The following is a 20811-nucleotide window of genomic DNA, read 5'->3' on the forward strand; positions in this document are numbered from 1 at the left end:
AAGAAAGGCCAAGGAAGGGGGAAGAAGGGGAAAGAGGATTTCCCGAGAACCAGCCCTGAAGGCCCAGAGGAGGGGATTTCGATTTTTAGGTGGACGGGAGCCCGTAGGGTTCCTCACCCTTTCGCCCGCGCGCTGCTGGAGGAGCGACCCTGCTTGGCCCTCAAGATGCTGGAGACGTTGCCCGCTGCTCTCTGACACCTGCGGTCTCTTAGGTACGACCCAGCGGGGTTGCGCTGGCGGCAGAAACCCGCCGAGTACGCGACCTCCAACCCGTTTCGCGCCCACCTCCTTCACCCCTTTGCATCCTATTTGCTCACACGTTTTGTTGAGGCCTACTGTGTGCAGAGGCACGTGCTAGAGACGCGGAATACAAGGACCTAGGCTGTGAGCCTTCAGAAGTCCCCATGAGGCACCCCGAAGAGGGTGAGACAGGTAAAAAGAAATTGCACAACAGCGTGGTAGGGGCCGAAGTGGTTCAAGTACTACAGGTGGTACTCAGAAAGAATAAGGGAGAACTTTTTAAGTACCTTTTTCTGAGTAATGACCATCCACTGGATACTTTACATACGTTTTTACTTTCTTTTTTTTTTTAAGTAGTTTTTTATAGAAAACATGAGACTCATTAAGTAACTTGTCCTGCTTGCTCACTTGATAAGTATTTACCATTCCAACTGTAAATATTTACCATTCTAACCAAGGTCTGTTCCAGGACTTCCGTGTTCTGTTAATGCAACACTTCTCTGGAATGGGTACCACAGCTTCAAAACTGAACTCTGGTATTTGACCCCTCCAGTCCATCCCCATTTCTACCTCCCTAAAACACAGACCTATCCAGCTTTTACTGTTTAAAATGGTTACTCTTAATAGTTGCCTTTGTGATAAAGTAATATCCTCCACCTGCAATGAGAAGCCCTCCTCAATTTATCTTCATTGTACAGCTCCCCTCCCCAGCACAGTTCCATACATACTCAAGCGTGAGCCACCATGTCCTTCATACTCAGCCTGTTCACGTTATTAACTTAAAAATCCATTGTAATTTTGATTTGCATTTCTCCAGTGATCAATCTTTTTTCATATTCTTGTTGGCCACATGTATTTTGGAAATCAGTGTGGTGATTCCTCAAAGATAGACCTACCATAGGATCCAGCAATCCCATTACTGGGTATATACCCAAAGGAATGTAAATCACTCTCATAAAGACACATGCACACTTATATTCATTGCAGCACCATTCACGATAGCAAAAACATGGAATCAACCTAAATGCCCATCAGTGGTAGACTGGATAAAGAAAATGTGGTATATATACACCATAGAATACTATGCAGCCATAAAAAATATTTGGTTATCTGTTGCTAAGGATAATGGCCTCCAGCTCCATCCTTGAACATGGAAGCAAGTTGGTGTTTATGAGCCTCTTTTCCCTGAACATGGAAGGATGGAGCTGGAGGCCATTATCCTTAGCAACAGAAAACCAAATACGACATGTTCTCACTTACAAGTGGGAGCTAAATGCTGAGAACACATGGACACATAGAGGAGAACAACAGGCACCAGGGCCTGCTGGAGGATAGAGGTGGGGAGGAGAGAGAGGATCAGGAAAAATGACTAATGAGTACTGTGCTTAATACCTGGGCAATGAAATAATCTGTACAACAAACCCCCATTATATAAGTTTACCTGAATTTAAAAGTTAAATGAAGTGAAAATGAAAATTCACACTTTTTAAATTTTGAAAAGGGGAGAGAAGACTTTATTTCTTCCAAAGGGTTACAGTCTGCAAGGTGGCCATCCAGCCAAGACCAGAGACAAGCCCTTCAAAGGGAAAGAGTTTGGGTAGGAGCTTCATACTGAAGAGGTTGGTTAAACATATATATTCAACTAGCTATAGGAGGAGCTATGAATATTCATGAAGGTGGTGCTGACACATGCCTATTGAGCAAATATGCATGTAGCATATGATCCGTTTTCACTTTGGGGTGGCTACTTAACATTTCAGTGTTACAGTTATGCTCTATGCATCAAAAGATCATTTACATACAAAGGTACATAAGTGTATAATCTCTGTAGACTGTCAGAACCAGTCAATGGTCAGTGGTCTTCTTAATCAGGAGAAAGTTACTGAAACCAGACTCTTGTCCCGTCAAAGCTGTAGTTATGGCTTGTGGAATAGCAGGGTCAGTTAGCATCTGATGGTAGATGAGCTGTGACTCTTTTAATATTGCAAATCCTGAGGCCAGTGCTTGCTTAGCTGCTAGAGTGAAAAACCTTGTGGTGGTTAGAACATAGTATATTTTTTAAGTGTTACTGTCCATAATTCTAAAGCTGTAAATGGCTGGAGTAGCCCCAGAATCTTGGTGTTTACGAGGCTGTTTGTCTTCGACTTCTATTCCAGGTTCTTTCTCCTACCTCTCCTTTCTCATGTTATAAATTCAATTTTCCAGGAAGTTCAAAAGATTGTAGTAAACTGACAGCCACTCTGTCTCTTCCAAAAGAAAGCAAATTGGGTGGTTTCCATCACTGCTGGGACAGCAGAGCCAGTTTACAGGATGGTATCCATGCTGGGGCATTTCTGTAACCACTGCAGAGAGCTACTCACTGTTTCACCAGAAGTCTCAACCTTTATACTTTTGTTTTCTCCTAGATGACTTTTGTTTAAAAGTATAATCAAAATACTAAAATTCACTCTATGTATTGAACATTTGTTATTTGCCAAGCACCATACTTAACATTTTATTTTATCACATTAATAACAGCAAAAACCCATGGTTGATTGCCCTGCCTTAGAGAAGTGGAATAAAGCAGGCTGCATAGTTATCTACCACATTTGGTTAGCAACTGTGTCATACTCCTGTGTTATCTGTACAGTATCTTACTTGGTACACTTTATTATATATATGCAATACATTTTAAGTATATATTCCTTTTGGGTTTTCCACTTTTGTTAAAAGGGACCTCTATTCTATAAACCAACCTGATTAAAACAATCTAAAGATGTCTTTTATTCTTCTTTTACTTTTGTGGCTCATTATTAGCATCATTATATTCAATCCAGTTCAATTCCGTTTTATCGCCAAAATTTACCATTATCCCCATCACCTCTCTGGCAGAGATCACTGGTTGACCCTCCATATCTATTGACCCCTTCCTCCTCACTAACAGAGTCCTCCATTTTTAACTGAGCACATGCCTGTCCATCATAAGGACTACTTCTAGTTAGCTGGGTGTGGTGTTATACACCTGTAGTCCCAGCTACTTGGCTAATCGGGAGGCTGAGGCAGGAGGATCACTTTGAGCCCACCTAGGAGTTAGATGCTGCCGTGAGCTATCATCACAGTATACTACGGTACAATCCAGCCTGAGCAATAAAGCAAGAAATCCTGTCTCTCTTGAAAGAAAGAAAAGGAAGGAAAGAAAAGGAAGGAAAGAAGGAAGGGAGGGAAGGAGGGAGGGAGGGAGGGAAGAAAAAGGGAAGGAGGGGAGGGAAAGGGGGACAGAAAGAAAGAGTAGAGGAAATAAAGAAAGGGAGAGGGTGACAGATAATACTTCAGTGACTCACTCCACTAGCCAAGTGACCCTCATCTACCAGGCAGCTGAAGTGATCAGTCTCTTTCTCTGTTCTTGTTCTAATGTAGCATTAGGACTTGAACTCTGGCTTTGGTCTCCCCCCCCATGCCTTATTTTTTGATTCTCTGTGGAAGTCAACAAAACCTGAATAATGACTATTTCCTCTTGCATTTCAACATGTATATCCTAATTCTCCTGCCCAGACTTTGAAACTACTAATACACTGGACTGAAACATTCAAGTCTACCTACTTAGTCAGTGACTTTTGTTAAGTGCAAATGATATTCATGGCACTATACTTGGCCTATTGGACCTAATAAAATGAATTAGATTTCACTTTTTTCAAAAAGCTGGGATGAAGCGGACTAAACACATTAATATTGGATAAAAGGAAGTAAGAAAGCCACTCAAAGAAGATTGTAGAGTGGCCATGGGGGAATATAAGGATATGCACCCATATGGTCTCAATCTTGTGAGCTCCTGGGGAGCAAATTATGTGCTGGAGGGAGGGTAGGTTAGAAGCTTCAGCTGTTAGGAAACATGTGAAAGTACCACTGTGAAAAATACCCAAATGGAATTTTACATTCTTTTTCCAGTAACAGGAAGTCTGTAAAGTCAGAGTTGAGTGTCCAACACTGAAAGGTCCTATCAACTTTTGACATAAAATGCAGATTAGGTTCAGGTTTTGAATCATATCAAAGCACAACTCCTCTATTACTAAAATGATTGACTGCTGTTTATCTCTTTCCTTCCCATAAGTTTTATTATAACTAACTTTTATTTACCATTACCTTCAGTTAGAATTAAGACCACCCCTGGGCAAAATTATGAAGAAGCGGAAGGAAAGAAGAGAAGGGAGAAGAAAGATAGGCTACATGTTTTACATACATTGTTTCATCTAATCCTCAAAACCAATCTCTGATGTAGATATTATTATTCCTCTTTACATAAAGGAAAACCAAGACTCAAAAGAATTCCAGAACACCTGTGGTTATTCAGCTTTTAGGTCGAACTGTGAAGTCACCGTTTTTCCCCTACCACCTTGCCCTCCTTAGAGTTTCCTTTCACTAACCCTTTACTTACCTGCTCATTCTTGCTTCCATCTTCATGGATCCACTTGTTACCTTAAGTTGTCCATATCTTCTCCCTGTGGAGACAATTGAGGCTCTGCCATGACCTTGGCCCTCCATGGCCCTTGTGTAGCTCCGAGGCTGGTGTCAAGTTTTCCATCTGAAAAATATAAGACTACCTTCCCTATAGGTTTATGAGAATTAAATTGTTAGGAGTAAATGTATGTGTGTGTGTATATATATATATATATATATATATATATAAGTGTGTGTGTGTGTGTATGTATATATATATATATATATATATATATATATATATAAATGAAAATGGAAAATGACTGGGGCTTCTTTTTTTTTTCACAGTTGAGCACCTTCTGCTCCACTGGCAAAGGGTATAAGTAGAAACAAGTTGATCAGACAAATTCAGCCCAGCTGAAGTGTTAGCTTATTGATATATTACTTCCACCCAATTAAAATATAAAATAGTCTGCTTTCTTCTTTCCTTAAGGCGACTATTCAAACTGATTGCAGCTGAGATTGCAATAATCACATATACTGAGACTGCTATAAGCCTAAAAGTTATTGTTTAATTTGGCACATAGTAAATAGTGAGGCATCGTAGATGCAGGCACCAAACTTGACTAAAAATATCTTAAATCACAAATGCTTCCACTTATTCTGTCGTTCTTTACAATTTAAACGATTTTAGTTGTTTTCTCTTTGCTTTAGTTCTTCTTTCTCCTATAAAGCCAGTTTGTAGTGATGACCTAGCTCGCAGTCTGGTACAGGACACATATAGACATGGCAGGCAAAAATCTTATTAAATAAAATGCTGTTGAATGAGCAAAGTGACACCCAACAATAGAGTGTAGTTCCATTTAAACCTTTTTTTTTAATAAAGTATAATTTTAGGTAAAACCTGAATATAATTATTTTGAAGCAGCTTCAAAAATGGTGGAACAGATGGCTCTGATTATCTCCAAGAGGAAGGAAAAGATTGGAGAGTTTTGTCATTTCTTGTTTAACAGTCTTGGCATTGCTTATACACACTTGAGTTTTGAATACTGTGATTTATAAAATCACAATCCCATGCTAAACCTTAGCTCATTCTGACAATCTGACCCTACTTCCCATGCCAAGTTTTGAGATTCACTCTCTCTCTCTGTCTCTAACTCACACAGGCTTTTCCAACATTTCATTTTCCCATTAGCCCTGACCCCAGATTTCTGGGGACAAAAAGTACAGGACTGTCTCCCTGAGAATTCCTTTTAATGAGAACCATTCCCTCCTCCAGCCCCACTCCCCATCCACCTCTGTTCACTAAAGAAATATTTTCTACAGCCAAAACCATTTTTTTTTAAAATTAGGTTAGGTCAGTACTCCGAGAAGCAAAGACCCCTGTTATAGTTCAGTCCCAGGAAACAGACTCTTAGAGGGAGATTATCATAAAATAGTGTTTTATGACAGGCTCTTAGGATAAGCATAAAGGATGCTGATGGGAAGGAAACAGGCAGAGAGAAAAGCTGAACTGAGACACAGTATCACCAAAAGACTCAGCTGAGTCCTCAAGAATATCTGGAACTCAGAGGGCCCTTAGAATTGTCCCACGCTGAGGTGCAGGGTTCAGGTCTTAATGTCACTTGTTCTGGACTACCTGCAGGAAAGGGGAGGTGTCCACAAGTGGTGGGGTTCTCTATAGCTGCGAGTGAGTTCTGAAGCAGCTGATGAGGCAATCCCAGAGCTTGGAGCAAAGGTCCTTCCATACTGGTGGAGAATCTGGGTGACAAAATACAGTCAGTATCCACTGGGTTGCTACAGAAATATGCTGGAGGCAAATAGCACATAGGTGGTGATGGTGCTTGCATTTATTAATCTTGCAGTTGTATTACCTCAGAAGCAGAGAGGCTAGTGTTATTATAGGTGTTTTGCTAATGACAGAGAGAACAATCCAAGATGAATAAAAGCAAATTAGCAAAATACTATAGTAACACTAGCCTCTCTGCTTCTCAGAATACAGCAATCACGTTATTAGGTGATTCTAGTGTTAAAGAAAACAATCCTTCATGAGTCAGGTTTTATTGCAATATTGCCACAAGAAAAGCCTCTAGGAGGTCAATACAAACATTTATTCTGATTAGAAACATAGAGAATGCTACCTAAGCATTGTCAGATAACTAAAAGAAAAGTTTAAAATCACTAAACTCTTGCCTGACAGAGGACAATGAGAGTACATAACTAGTTTCTCCAAACAAGTCTAAATCCCATAAAATTTTATCAGAAAACTACTAAAGCATTTTTTTAAGCATCAAGTAGGTATACATTTCATTCAGCAAAAGCTATCTGCTGCAGAAGGGGGTTGGGATCATTTTTCCATTTTCCTTCACACTAACATTTTACTTGCCCAGCCTATCATGCTGCCCTTGCCTGTTGGCTCCATCCTCTTAGCAGGGACTCCACGTGGGCCAGTTGCCACTTGGATTCACACTGGGCCCTTTCATAGCCACACATTTCTTTAAAGACGAGAAAAACACGACTTACTCTTTCTCTCCCCTTTCCTATCTGACTCCTCATTGTGTGAGCTGTGTTCCCAGCTTTCTCCCCATCCCCTGCTTTCTTCTCCAAAGCTCCACTGGAAAAATGGTCAAATTAATTCCTTCAAGATTTTCTAAGGCCATTTATTTTCTCCTGCATCTTTCTAATCTCTAACATTTCCATGGTTATTCTGTCTCTTTCTGCTTTCTTCTCTGAAGTCTGGCATTTTTTCCACCAACAAGGATTGCTAAATTTTGACATTTATAAAAGCAATTCATAATACTAATTATACATATGTTGGAGTTTTGAATATTCTGCTTTATGAACAAACATAGCACTAATGAATGAGACAATTGATTTGTAATGATTCTGAAAAACCTTCTAATTGTCTACTTGCCAGGGTTGCAATAGAACTAAGATGGGTATACACACACTTAACCCAGACATCAGCCAGCGGCTTCCTGACATTTGTGTCTGCGTGTGCACGATCTGTTTTGGCCCTTCAGCGGCTGGTAACCAAAAGGCGGCACTCTGTACCTTCACTTGTTTCTGCAAGAAACCCAAACATAGCAGGCACCAATGTCTGTGGCAGATTTCTTGGGGAGAGGGGGTCGTATTGTACAGAACGTGGGATCCCACTCAAAAAATTCTTGACATTTTATATCCTCCAGTCCTCTTGGCCCACATGGCGAGAAGAATTTTCTTATGCATACCTCTGACAAAGTCCAGCCTCTTTGGCTCTACTGTCTCCAGAATTTTCCTCTGCGAACATCAAATACCTCCTGCCTTTATAATACAAAGCAATTCAACTCACATCTTTTATTTCAGTCAGGCTTTGGAGTTTCCCATGCTAAGTTAGCTGCCAAAATTTTCTTCTGAACAAAAAGGCATAGAATATTTTCAAAATATAGTCATCATCTTCAAAAACGACAAAAAAATTAATGACATAAATCATCTAATTTTTTTTCTTTTTCTTTTTTTTTTTTTTTTTTTGAGACAAAGTCTCATTCTGTTGCCAGGCGCCAGGCTGGAGTGTCGTGGCACAATCTCCACTCACTGCAACCTCCGCCTCCAGGTTCAAGCAATTCTCCTGCCTCAGCCCCCCGAGTAGCTGGGACTATAGGCCCATGCCACCACGCCCAGCTAATTTTTGTATTTTTAGTGGAGACGGGGTTTCTCCATGTTGGCCAGGATGGTCTCAATCTCTTGACCCCGTGATCCGCCTGCCTCAGCCTCCCAAAGTACTGGGATTACAGGCTTGAGCCACCGCACCCGGCCTTTTCTTTGCTTTTTAGAGACATGTTCTCTCCATGTTGCCAAGGCTGGTCTCCAACTCCTGAGTTCAAGTGATTCTCCCACCTCAACCTCCTAAGCAGCTGGGACTATTCCTGGCTCATTTTCTTTTCTAGGAATGTAAGTAGACATCTGGTTAATTAGAGGAGAATGGTGTCCCTTCCTGTCTATTCTTAAAGATGTTCTAATGACAGTGACTGGTCAGTCAGAACATATATGAATGGACAGATATCAACACATATGCCTTCTGCATTTACAGGCACCTCAGAAACTTTCATTTCTAGACATGTTGTATCTTTTCTTCACTTGCCCCTCTCCTTTTTACAGGCTGGATTCCTGGTCTAGAAAGATATAAAGGCTAATTCGAAATTTCCTCTTCTTGCTTTTGGGTGTGCCAAAACCTCAAAATCCCTTTATCCTTTTCCATGTCACTTTGTTTTTCTTCTTCTTTATCAGTTCCAAGCAATCTGGACATCTGTTTCTTACCTAGATTCTTACTGCCAGGCTCAGCAAAACTCACAGCCCCCTCTAGCACTTACACAACCCCTATGCCAAGACAAACACAACGTTGTAAGGAGCCTTATGAAACTCACACAGAAATTAAAGTGAAGATAGGAATTCTATCCTCCTACTTTTCTCGGCATCTCTGACTCAGGAATCAGAACATAATTATTTTATAAATAAAAGTCTGAAAATGAACAAGCAAAGTTTTTCTGACAGCTTCAAATGCTGTCTCACATGACCCCTTGATAATCCAGTGAGCTGAGTATTATTTTCAGTTTACACATATCTTTTGTAACCTCTGTTACAACAGGCACCATGTCTGTCTGTCTCTTTTCACCAATGTATATGTAATACTTTGCAGAGTTCATGGCACTGCGTAGATTATCAATAAATATTTGATGAATGAATGATAATTAGAGAAGTGATATTTTAAAAATGAAATGAAATTAATATTTATTGAGTACCTACTCCGTGCCGATCACTGAGCTAAATATTCTCATCTATATTTTATCTGAACAGTAGTCACATGAACTTGACCAAGTTCCAGAACTAGTTAGTGCAAGCAAATGATTTCTAATTTATTGGCATGAATATGAGTTGTATGTTTCTACTCTATGTGTGTATATAACTCACTATTTATAATACATTACTAGATACTTTCTATTGAAGCTTACCTTACAGTTTAGCTCATTTCTAAAAGATATCTCTAGATGTTGGGTCAGTATCTATCTATCTATCTATCTATCTATCTATCTATCTGTGTGTGTGTGTGTGTGTGTGTGTGTGTGTGTGTGTGTGTGTGTATAAGCTTTAATTTGAAGAAAACATCCTGAATGCAAAACATCAGAAAGGTATTTATTTTCAAAAGAAATCATCTCAATTGTGTCTAGCAGGGACCTCATTTTGACAGCTTCAATTGTGTTTGCTGCAAGGATTTATCAGTTTATTGAGGGGAAAGAAGGATGGGACTTCCATGAGTCCACTCAGAAAAGAGATTTGGGGCCATATGAAATATATAAGCTTGTTCAGAGGATAAAGAGTTAGTGTGAGAAAGAAACAATAATTTTTAGATGAGTAGCCATTCATTTTTCCTATGATTCTACCTCTCATTTCTCTCTTTTATTCCTTTAAAACTTGACACCTTGGAAAATAATGGCTATTAAAGAAAGAAAAAAATTATTTTGCTAAAATTTCTCTAAGATAATGGAAGCACAAGGTAGCATCATTTTGTGGTCCGTGTATTCACATGTAATTAGAAGCAGGATAGGAGCATGTTTCTTATTATATGAAGCAGCATCCTAGGAGCCTTAAAGGACTCCAGGGGATCAAAGCCTGGAGAAGGAACTAGATTTCTGCAATGTAACCAGGAGCAATAACACAATTCCATGGTGCTGGACTCACTGTTGTTTTCCAGTCCATGTCCTACTTGCCCTTTCAGCTGCACACTCACTTTCTTGGATACTTCCTTCTCTGGGCTCCTATGAATGTCCTATTGCTTCTCTGGTTCCTTCTTGGTCTCCGTGGGCAGTTCTTCCTCTACTTGGCCACTAAATGTCAAAGGGCTCAATCCCAGAGGCTCCTCTCTTTTCACCACAAATTCTAAACAGGTAAACTTTGTGTTTTATACCTTATGTCCATGGAATAGCTCCTAAATGTGTTGGTTCCAGATTTCTTTAAGATGTAGCCCCCTATCACATGTCTTTTAAACAGCCTACATCATTGTTTCACAAGCACCTGGATCTTAGCATATCCAAAAACTTTTGACCATAGTTACCAGATCTGCTCCTTTTCGTAAAGCATCATCATCCATCCAGTGGCCCATATTCAAAACTGAGGAGCTATCTTTGCTTCTAAGTCATGTAAATACTCTGTTAAAACCCATCTTAAATGTGTCTCCTTCTATTCTCTACAGCCATCACTTAGTCCAAGACAGCATCATCCACCAGCCATCTGCATGTCCTCAGATTTCCTCTTGCCTCATTCATCCATTCACTGTCCACACTGCAACCATAGTGATGATTTTTTAGAAATACAAATTGAATCAAGTTACTACAATGCTTTGAACCCCTACAATGCTATCACATTGTTTTTTGAATTAAATGCCAGCTCCTTAACCTTCAAGTTTACATGGTCCTCAGTGACTAGACCCTAGCCTTATCTCTCCTTGTCAACCCTGATCTCATTCCAATATAATCTGCAATTTGGTTCAGTGAATGAGCCTGGTTATTTTTCAATCTTTACAGATAATCCTTCTTCCACCTGCTTTCTGACATCAACACCTCCTTGGACTAGCTAAATTCTAAATCTCCTTCTGAACTAAAATTAAGCATCATTTACTTAGGAAAGTAGTTTCTCATTCCCCAGTCTAGGTCAGTACAACCTATTCTTTGCCTACTCAGTATACTAACTTCATTTTGATGGTACTTATGACATTATCATTAAATAACAATTCATTGTAATGAGTTGCTCTTCACCAGAATGCCAACATGTAAAGGTAGAGATGTTGCCTGTCTACTTCACTGCTGTAACCTCACAAATATGCTTAACACATATTTTTTGGGTAGATCAATCAACTGATCAATTAATCAATAATAAATAAGGTAGATAAATAAGTAAAACCATTCAATATGTATTAATCATTTCATGTATGCCATTTACTGTTCTAAGGTCTTTCATGCATTTTTTTTTTCATTTAAACATCACAACAGCCCTGTGGAGTAGATACTTTTGTAATCTCTATTTTACATACAAAAAAACAGGTTTGGGAAGATTAATAACATGCAGATGTGGAATACCCATCCCTACTACCATGTCCATTTTTTTCTCATGAGCCCATTGGTCAAAAACAGGAATAGCCAAGGAAGAAGTCTACTTAACATGATCTTCCTCTGCTGAGGCTGTTCTTTGGGCAGCAATTCACATGGAACAAAAATATGTTTACATTTTATGCCCAGTTGGAGAGGTCTATCTATATACCTCCTCCCTAGATCTCCTTATCAACACTCAGCCAATTGTTTTTCTTCTACACAACCTCAGCATACAATCAAACTGTTAGCCACTACTCATAAATCCGTGTAGATCCATACTTCCGGCCATCTCTCCTTCCAGGAGGAACAAACCACCAGGTACATTGACTGAAGTTATGTCTACTCAGAGGATTTCCTTTAACAACCCTTTTTCAGGGACCCTTCTGCATAGGGCTGTAGTATTGCAAATACTTTTGGATGGTGCCAGTATTTTATGCAGCACTCTCTGTAAATCAAGCTGAGATTTTTTTTTTTCTTTTTAAGTCAGTAGATCATAGAAAACGGTTGTGGGTTGAGAAGGAGGAGGTAATATAGCAGGAATATAAACCCTGAGAGTCTGATACACTTGTTCATGGAAATTACTTATGCCTTGAGGACTTTCTTGAGGCTGATCTATGATAGTTCTACTTAATTATAGAGTGCTTCAGTGTACATTCAATTTTATGGCTTGGTGCATCAGACCGAGTTAATGGTGGGTAGTTCATGTTGCAAGGTAATTTGGTGGCTGTGGTCAAGTGTTTTGTTTCCATGAGGGCCCTGAAATAAGCCAAAAGTTGTTTCTCAAGAGGAGAATAGTTACATACAGAAATAGTGGTTCTTAAACCTTTGTTCTATGATATATATTGAGGGACCTTTTAATGACTCCATACAGCATCTCTATCTTCCATAGATACTTTAGTCACTATACATCTGATTGGTCAAATAAATAAAGTAGCAGAACGACTTTCATAACAGCCTAAACTTGTTCAGAACCTGGACTTGCTCTGGACCCTTCCCAAAACTGTAAGCCTTCTGATTTACTCAGTAAATAGTTTTAGGCCTAAATGAGTATCAGTATCCAGCCTAAATGGAATATCAGGCCCAAATGAGGCACATGTTGCCTCCCAAATCTAAAGAGAACCACCAGGCATGGTGCCTCTTTCTTGACGTAGGAGAAATTGGGTGCAGCAACTTGTTTTGCTTGAACTATGCCCGCTGGACCCCTAAAAATTTCATCAAGATGGCATATGTGTGTCTAGCAAGGTGTCTAAGAAAGTATAATTGTCTCTTCACAAAGTCCAATCAGCATCATAACATTAATTTAGTGGACCAAGGTGTTCTCTTGTGGAATGAAGAAATAATAAAGGTCTCTTGACTGGATTATTATTATGACAGCCGAAGATTTTATATGTGTAGGGCAGTGAATGTGTATTACTGGCCCTGTCAGGTGAAAACAAACTTTACTTACCAGATTAATAGCTATAGTATGCCAGATAATGTGTTGATGTGCTGCAGCAAATAACCTACATCTGGAACAGCAGCCGCAATTTGAATCATCATCTTATTAATCTTATAATATCCTACTGTCATTCTTTAAGATCTGTCTTCTGAGTAAACCATTTAGGCAAATTAAATGGGGATATGATAGGAATTATGTGTATTCTTTATGTCCTTGATGAGGCACTAATATCTGCATTTCCTCTATCAATTTTGCATTGCTTTTGGTTTACTTTATTTTTTTAAATAGAGGCAGTTCTGGAGATTTTCATTTAATCTTTCTTCCTACAATAGCCCTCATTCTCCAGGTGAAGGAACCAATGTGAGAATTATTCCAATTGCTGAATATGTTCATTCTAACTATATTCTGCAACTAAGTAAATCATCATTTACTCATATGTGTTCTGGAACTGAGTAAAAATTGTTGGGTGTATTCAGGGACCACTGATCCCACCATAAGACGGATCTAAGCCAAAGCTATATTAACTGCCTAATTTCTATAACTTTCTGGTATTTCTTTTTCACCAAAGGACAGTGACTGTACATTGCTTTGGAGAAGACTAGGTATACCTTTTTAGCAGTGTGGCAATATCTTTCCTTCAGAAGGCCTGGTCTCTCCATCATTCAGTGGAGGTCTTATTCTTTTTATTTGATCTGTGAACTGATTCAAATAAAAGAATTTGTTGAGGAACCATAATTTATGGTGAATCAAGTCAAACTTCTATTGCCCAAACTTAGAGTTTTTCTGCTTACACAAATGAAATAAGACTTTAGTAGTTTGCCTATTTATTTTCATTCTAGGAACACCACGATCACTTACCCCAAACCAAAGATCTCTGTGCATTAAAACATTCAGATTACCACTTGTCTGTGGCATTTCTTCTGTTCCAGTAACAAAAACCCTAAACTCAGTGATATAAAATCATAACAATTTTGTTATAGTTTCAGATTCTGTGGGTCAGAGATAGAGAAAGTACACATCAGGGATTGCTCGTATGCCTTCTCCATGATGCCTGAGGCCTCACTCAGGATAACTCAGAAGCTCTCAGTTACTTAAGAGCTGGGAGCAAGAATCACCTGAAGGTTCTGTTACTCACATGTCTGATGGTAGGTGCTGGCTGTTGGCTGAGACCTTACCTCACTAGACCTCTCCATGTGACCTGAGTTTACTCACAGCATGGTGTTGTCAGGGAAATTAGCATACTCATCTGGTGGTGTAGGGCTTCAAAGAAGGATGTCCCAATAAAACAGCACAGATACCCTGTCATCTTTTAGCGTTTAGCCTCAGAAAGCCCACTGAGAATCAAGGGGAAGAAACATAGCCAGGTACGAAGGTTGTTGCAACTTGTTCCCTGCTAGTCAGAGATGCCATCATTTCTACTGAATCCAAGGTGCTATCTGTTTTTGGGGAAAAAATTTTGATGAGAGCATTTTTTTTTATTGCTAGTCATGATCTGCAGAAAATAGCTGCTGGAGAGCTCTTCAGGGATACTGGTGCTGCCCTCATCAGTGCATTTCTCAAACCCTCAGAGAAGAGAAAGTCCAATGGAACTTCCCAGGAGACTTGGAATGTGAGTGAACAGATCTTACCTGATAAATTCATTCCAGTAATCTGAGCTCCCTAAATCTCTGGATGTTTTCCTCTAGCAGGGGTCAGTAAACTATAGCCCACAGGTTGACCTGCTTGGTTTTGCAAATAAATTTTTATGGGAACATAATTCCATGCCAATTTATTTGCTTATTGTGTAGGATTGAGTTTAGGCTAAAACAGAAGAATTAAATAATTGTAACAAATACTGCACAGCTCAGAAGCCTAACATAATATCAGTCCCTTTTTAAAAAATATGCTATTACAATTTTGCAAATATACAAAAGAAGTTCTGGTTCCTTAAATTCATTTTCAGTGTAAGCCACTTTCAGGTCGAAGATTTAGTTAACCAACTAAACAACTAGGTAGAGTGATTCCCATCACCTCAAATCAGTACACTGAGTGAACAACCTCTGCTTAGTGCATCCATGTTAGTAAATTACGCCCTTCCAACTTTAAATTTCTTTAACCTGATCCAATGCTTGTAGAATACAATGCCACCCATATTCACCAGGTTTCTGTCAATTAGAATTTAGCACCACATTGCAATTATTTTGGTGTGTATGTACGTCATCATGAGGTCATACTTCGTAGCTGAAGAGTCATCTGGTATTTGCATCTGTTCATAGACCTAGAAGCAATGAGAGGTGATGGGAGTAGATCTTGAGGAAGGTTGCTGGTATTCTGAAGAGATATTTTACTTCAGACAATAGGAGACTAATCTCAGAGAGGGGTAGAAATGTTGCTTTAATTGTCAAGGCAATTTCTGTAGAATTTAGGTTTTAAATTTCTCAGCTTTATCAGAATTTCCTTAAATGTTCCCCTTTCAAAATGCCTTAAGAGACCCTTGAGAAGTTATGAATTTGATTTGTATTGCATGTTAGCCACCCACAATATTAGGTTTTGCATTTTGTTTTTAGAAATCTCAATCCTGTAGTTACAGAAGATAAAAGTCACCTTTAGGACCATTTTAAACGCCTTTTGTTTCCTTACCAAGAGATTGAGCTGGGAATGTAAGCCCCTAATCTCATGTTTTTCCTTCCAAGTTCTCCCTCACATTTAGAAACAATCAGGCAATCCATGATAATTTTACTTACTGCCACTAAATTGTTCTGTGGTAGCAACCACTTGGACATGGAAAGTCTTTCCAAGTGGCTCTAGGTGATACTTTAAGTAGTGTTTTTCTACTGAATGTCATAGACTACCATTGCCCAATTTGTTACTTAGAATGGGAACATAAATGTCTTCCAATCTAGCCAGAGCAAGAAAAAAGTTTTAAATCATTAATAATAAGATTTTGTTACTCTAGAATTACTTTAGGTAACGATAATTGTGTTAGTCAGGAAGCAGAGGCCTAATACATATTATGGGAATAAAAGATTTATTATAGGAACTAGGCTTTACCAATTTAGGGAGAAGCTGGGGAAGTGAAAGTGCAGAAGGGAAATTTGGAGGATCTGAGATAAAGCTTTAACCAGGCTACCTGAAGCACGATGGCAGGTGGACATGCTGAAGCTTGCAGAGAACTTGTGAAGCACAGCATACCCAGTGGCTAAACTAGACTGTGAAGGGGGAGCCCATAGAGAGGTATCTGAGAAGCTGTGGCTTCTGTGCAGCTACCGTTTCTGTGAGTCTACAGCCAAGTAGCTAGTGGTGGTCTTAGAGCCACTGTGGGTCAGCTGGGTCAACAGTTGGAAAGATAAGCTGAACAGGAAGTGGAATGGAGCAAGGAAAAGCAGGGGAAGTGAAAGCCCAGAAAGAAATTTGCACGTTCATAGTCAAACAGACTGTCCCAGGTTCATCACTTAACAACTGTGATCTGCAAAACATTAATTTTTGTGAATTTCCATTTTCCTAGTTGTATAATAAATGTGAATAAAGTATTTACCTTTAGGGGCTGCTTGCTTGCCTTTTAACATTTTTTGGAAATTCATTTATCCTTCTGTCCATTTTTAAGCTGATATAAAATGGTTTCAGCATAAAGTAAAACTAGTTTCAAAAGATGCGACTTCTGGGCTGTTTTAATTATTGACATATGATAACAAAATGGTAATATTATTTATAATTTAGGTATCCAATATAATCTAAACACTATAGCAGCTTTATGCCCACCACCATCAATTTTTTTTTCTTTTTTCTTTTTTTAAAATATATTTTATTGCACTTTAGTTTCTGGGGTTCATGTGCAGAACATGCAGGGTCATCAATTTAAAAAATACATGAATAAGCTCTTCTTCAATAATCAGAAATTTTACATTGTTCCATTTTCTCTTTGACCTCATATTTCCATTCCATTTTTCCCATGTAATTTTATCTTAACATATTTTAATTCTTGAAGGTCTTTTATTGATAGTAAAATTGCAATAAAATATGTATATAAATTGAATTTTTAAAATATTCTTTGTGATCATAAGACCTAATATCTTTTGTCTGAATTATAATACAATCATTATTGGCATAGTATTTATCAAAGAAACTTAAATATATTGTAGAAATTGATAAGCAAACCTAAAAAGTAAAGTTTAATTAGAAATGCACATTCACACACATATATATATATATATATATATATATATATATATATATATACATGCCTATGCATGTATAGAACTCCTTTCTCTAACAGTGAGAAATTCCATCGCCCTCAATATGTTTACTTACTTGATCAATCCCACACAGAAGATACCAGCTGCTCATCACCACCCCTTCCGTCACCCCATGTCTACAACTGCCTCACCCCTTTTAGGCTGTGGCGTGTGCACAGGGCCACTGTGTAGAGGCTTTCTTCACCCTGCTTAGGCTCCCACACTTGGCGCTGGACTTGCATTCTACTTTCTCTCTTTGTGTTATTACATTCTACCCTACCTACTGGCTTTTGGACTAAATTATTCAGAAAGGGAAGGAGAGAGTGAGAGAGGGAAAAGAGAATGAATTTTCTAGAAATCTTTATTCTTCTATTTCTGAGATTGGTGGGGCGAGAGAGAGAAAGAGCGCACACAAAGCTTTTCCAAATGTTTCTCACCTAGATCACATAATCTAGGATGTCCTTCAACACTTACTACGGATACACGTTTATTTCTTTCTTCTCAGGATCTTCCTCAGCATCAGTAATTTCTTTAGAGAGAATTGGGGAGAAAGACGAAGATATACATCTTTAAAAGGAGATTGTCACTACTTCTCTAATCCAACTCTACAAATATACCTGACTTCAGAGTATTCCAGCACAGGCAGAATACACAATTTTTAAATCTCCCACTTTTTCTAGGGTGGAAAAATGTATAAGAAAGGGAAAGACAAAAGCCCTATCAAATGTTTATGGTGACTTGGTTAAAGAAGGTGTCAGGCACTGTGATAAGAGTTTGGATGGGTGAAACGTAACCCTTTCTTTTGTAATATGAGATAAGTTTGGTTGTGAGATGGGGAGAAGGGAAAGGAAAACCAAACTAAAGCCTTGACCACAGACTTATTCTAGGCAGATCAATTATAGCAAAAAAATAGAGTCGAGAAAATGAAAATGGATTTTCTTATTTTTTTACTGTCTACAAAGTTCTTGGAAAACTACCATGAATTTTTATTAGGCACGTGTACCCAGTTGAGTCATTGTTGGTGTAGATGCTCAAAAAACATTATAAGTAGCAATACATTTGAGTAAATTGATGGCTCTGAAAAAATAAAATAGTTCATGCAGATAATCTAATAATGCCCAAAAGTTAGAATGAGACGAAATATGTTAAAATATCAATGTTATTGATTAAAATATCAATTCGCCAATGAAAATAAGAAGTGGGTATAAATTACACTTCACTTCTATAAGATAGAACAGCAAGTAATAGAAAACCCAGACGTAATTTTTTAAATTTGTTTTAATTTTTTGCCATTGTAAATCCAACTTTTCATATTAATATACTTATTTCTGTCATAGTCTCAACTATTTAGATTTAAGATATAAATTATTATTAAAATTACTCTTCAAATCTTAAGGGCAAGAAGTCCTTTTTAGGAGGGGGGATCCACTTATTCACCCATTCTGTTTCATCATTCTGCAAATAGTTGAATGCCTACCAAGAATTAAGTACAGAGCCAGCGCAGAGAGTGAAATAGAGAATTTATATATGGTCCCTGCATCCACAGAGATACAGTTAAAAATTCTTTGATTGAAAGAAAAAAAATAAAAATAAATACAAAAAACAAAAAACCACATAACTTAAACAAGAAAATGCAAAATACAGATTAGCTTGCCAAAATGTGACTCTTAGCTGCAGAAATTTGAGGGCCCTGTTTTTGAGGTGATTCCACTGGTTCATCCAGCTACAAACACCTTCCATACCTGAGTACTTTTTCCCTAATTTGAATTTTTCAAAAGGTAAATTTAATCAACTAGCTCTTTGGTGCTGTTTCCATCTATCAGAATGGGTTTGTGCCTGCAGTTGGTAGTTTCACAATAAACAAAAGGAAAGAAGATTTTTTAAAGGATGGGAGAGTGGGAGGCTGGGGGTGCGGAAACTGGTTCTTCTACTGGCAGAAAAAGGGGAAGTGTATCAGGAGTAGGAATGTCTGTTCTAGCTAGCTTTCAATCATAAACCAAAATCTCTCTCTGGTTCACCTTCTTATTAAAAAAATCAGCTTAGTTTCTCTTAGTTTAAAATTTTAAGTGCTGGGTCAATCCCCACAGTGCTACTTCACTTTTCCCCTTCCCTCCTTTCTCTTCTTTTTTCTTTCTCTCTCTTTCACTGCTAGCCATATTGTTCAGCTTTCCTTAAGAGAGCTCATACCCATAATCATTGTAATATAGGATTTATTTAAAAAGTCAGCGCTTGTCTAGCCATGTGCAGAAAGCAGAAACTGGACCCCTTCCTGACACCTTACACTAAAATTAACTCCAGATGGATTAAAGACTTAAACATAAGACCTAACACCATAAAAACCCTAGAAGAAAATCTAGGCAAAACCATTCAGGACGTAGGTGTAGGCAAGGACTTCATGAGCAAAACACCAAAAGCACTGACAATAAAAGCCAAAATAGACAAATGGGACCTAATCAAACTCCACAGCTTCTGCACAGCAAAAGAAACAATCATTAGAGTGAATCGGCAACCAACAGATTGGGAAAAAATTTTTGCAGTTTACCCATCTGACAAAGGGCTGATATCCAAAATTTACAAAGAACTAAAGCAGATTTACAAGAAAAAAACTAACAAGCCCATTCAAAAGTGGGCAAAGGATATGAACAGACACTTTACAAAAGAAGACATACGTGAGGCCAACAAACATATGAAAAAATGCTCATCATCACTGGTCATCAGAGAAATGCACATCAAAACTACATTGAGATACCATCTCACGCCGGTAAGAATGGTGAACATTAAAAAATCTGGAGACAACAGATGCTGGAGAGGATGTGGAGAAATAGGAACACTTTTGCACTGTTGGTGGGAGTGTAAATTAGTCCAACCATTGTGGAAGACAGTGTGGCGATTCCTCAAGGACATAGAAATAGAAATTCCATTTGACCCAGCAATCCCATTACTGGGTATATATCCAAAGGATTACAAATCATTCTACTATAAGGACACGTGTACACGAATGTTCATTGCAGCACTGTTTACAAGAGCAAAGACCTGGAACCAACCCAAATGCCCATCGACGATAGACTGGATAGGGAAAATGTGGCACATATACACCATGGAATATTATGCAGCCATCAAAAACGATGTGTTTGGGTCCTTTGTAGGGACATGGATGAACCTGGAAACCATCATTCTCAGCAAACTGACAGAAGAGCAGAAGATCAAACACCGCATGTTCTCACACATAGGTGGGTGTTGGACAATGAGATCACATGGACAAAGGGAGGGGAACACTACACACTGGGGTCAGTTGGGGGGAAATAGGGGAGGGACGGTGGGGGGTGGGGAGGTGGGGAGATATGCAAGGGGAGAAATGCCAGATGTAGGTGATGGGGAGGAAGGCAGC

General features: G+C 38.7%; 1 protein-coding gene and 1 long non-coding RNA gene across 3 annotated transcripts in view; one reads left to right on the plus strand and one right to left on the minus strand.

Annotated features, from left to right (window-relative positions):
* Positions 1-201, minus strand: part of CYP7B1 (cytochrome P450 family 7 subfamily B member 1) — a 188066-nt gene extending 187865 nt beyond the window's left edge. Inside the window, exon 1 of the mRNA XM_037745365.1 lies at positions 118-201. The gene's annotated coding sequence lies outside the window, so the exon portion shown is untranslated. The remainder of the gene's footprint in view (positions 1-117) is intronic.
* Positions 125-20604, plus strand: LOC108317175. Of its 2 annotated transcripts, none has more exons than XR_005203246.1 (3): positions 125-212; positions 14698-14821; positions 20570-20604. It is a non-coding gene; the product is annotated as an uncharacterized LOC108317175 (long non-coding RNA). The 2 variants fall into 2 exon arrangements; XR_001830620.2 differs by lacking the exon at positions 20570-20604 and adding an exon at positions 17929-18537.
* The last annotated feature ends 207 nt before the right edge of the window (positions 20605-20811 follow it).

This window comes from Cebus imitator, unplaced genomic scaffold (genome assembly GCF_001604975.1).
Source record: "Cebus imitator isolate Cc_AM_T3 unplaced genomic scaffold, Cebus_imitator-1.0 Scaffold198, whole genome shotgun sequence".
In the NCBI taxonomy this organism is placed as follows: domain Eukaryota; kingdom Metazoa; phylum Chordata; class Mammalia; order Primates; family Cebidae; genus Cebus; species Cebus imitator.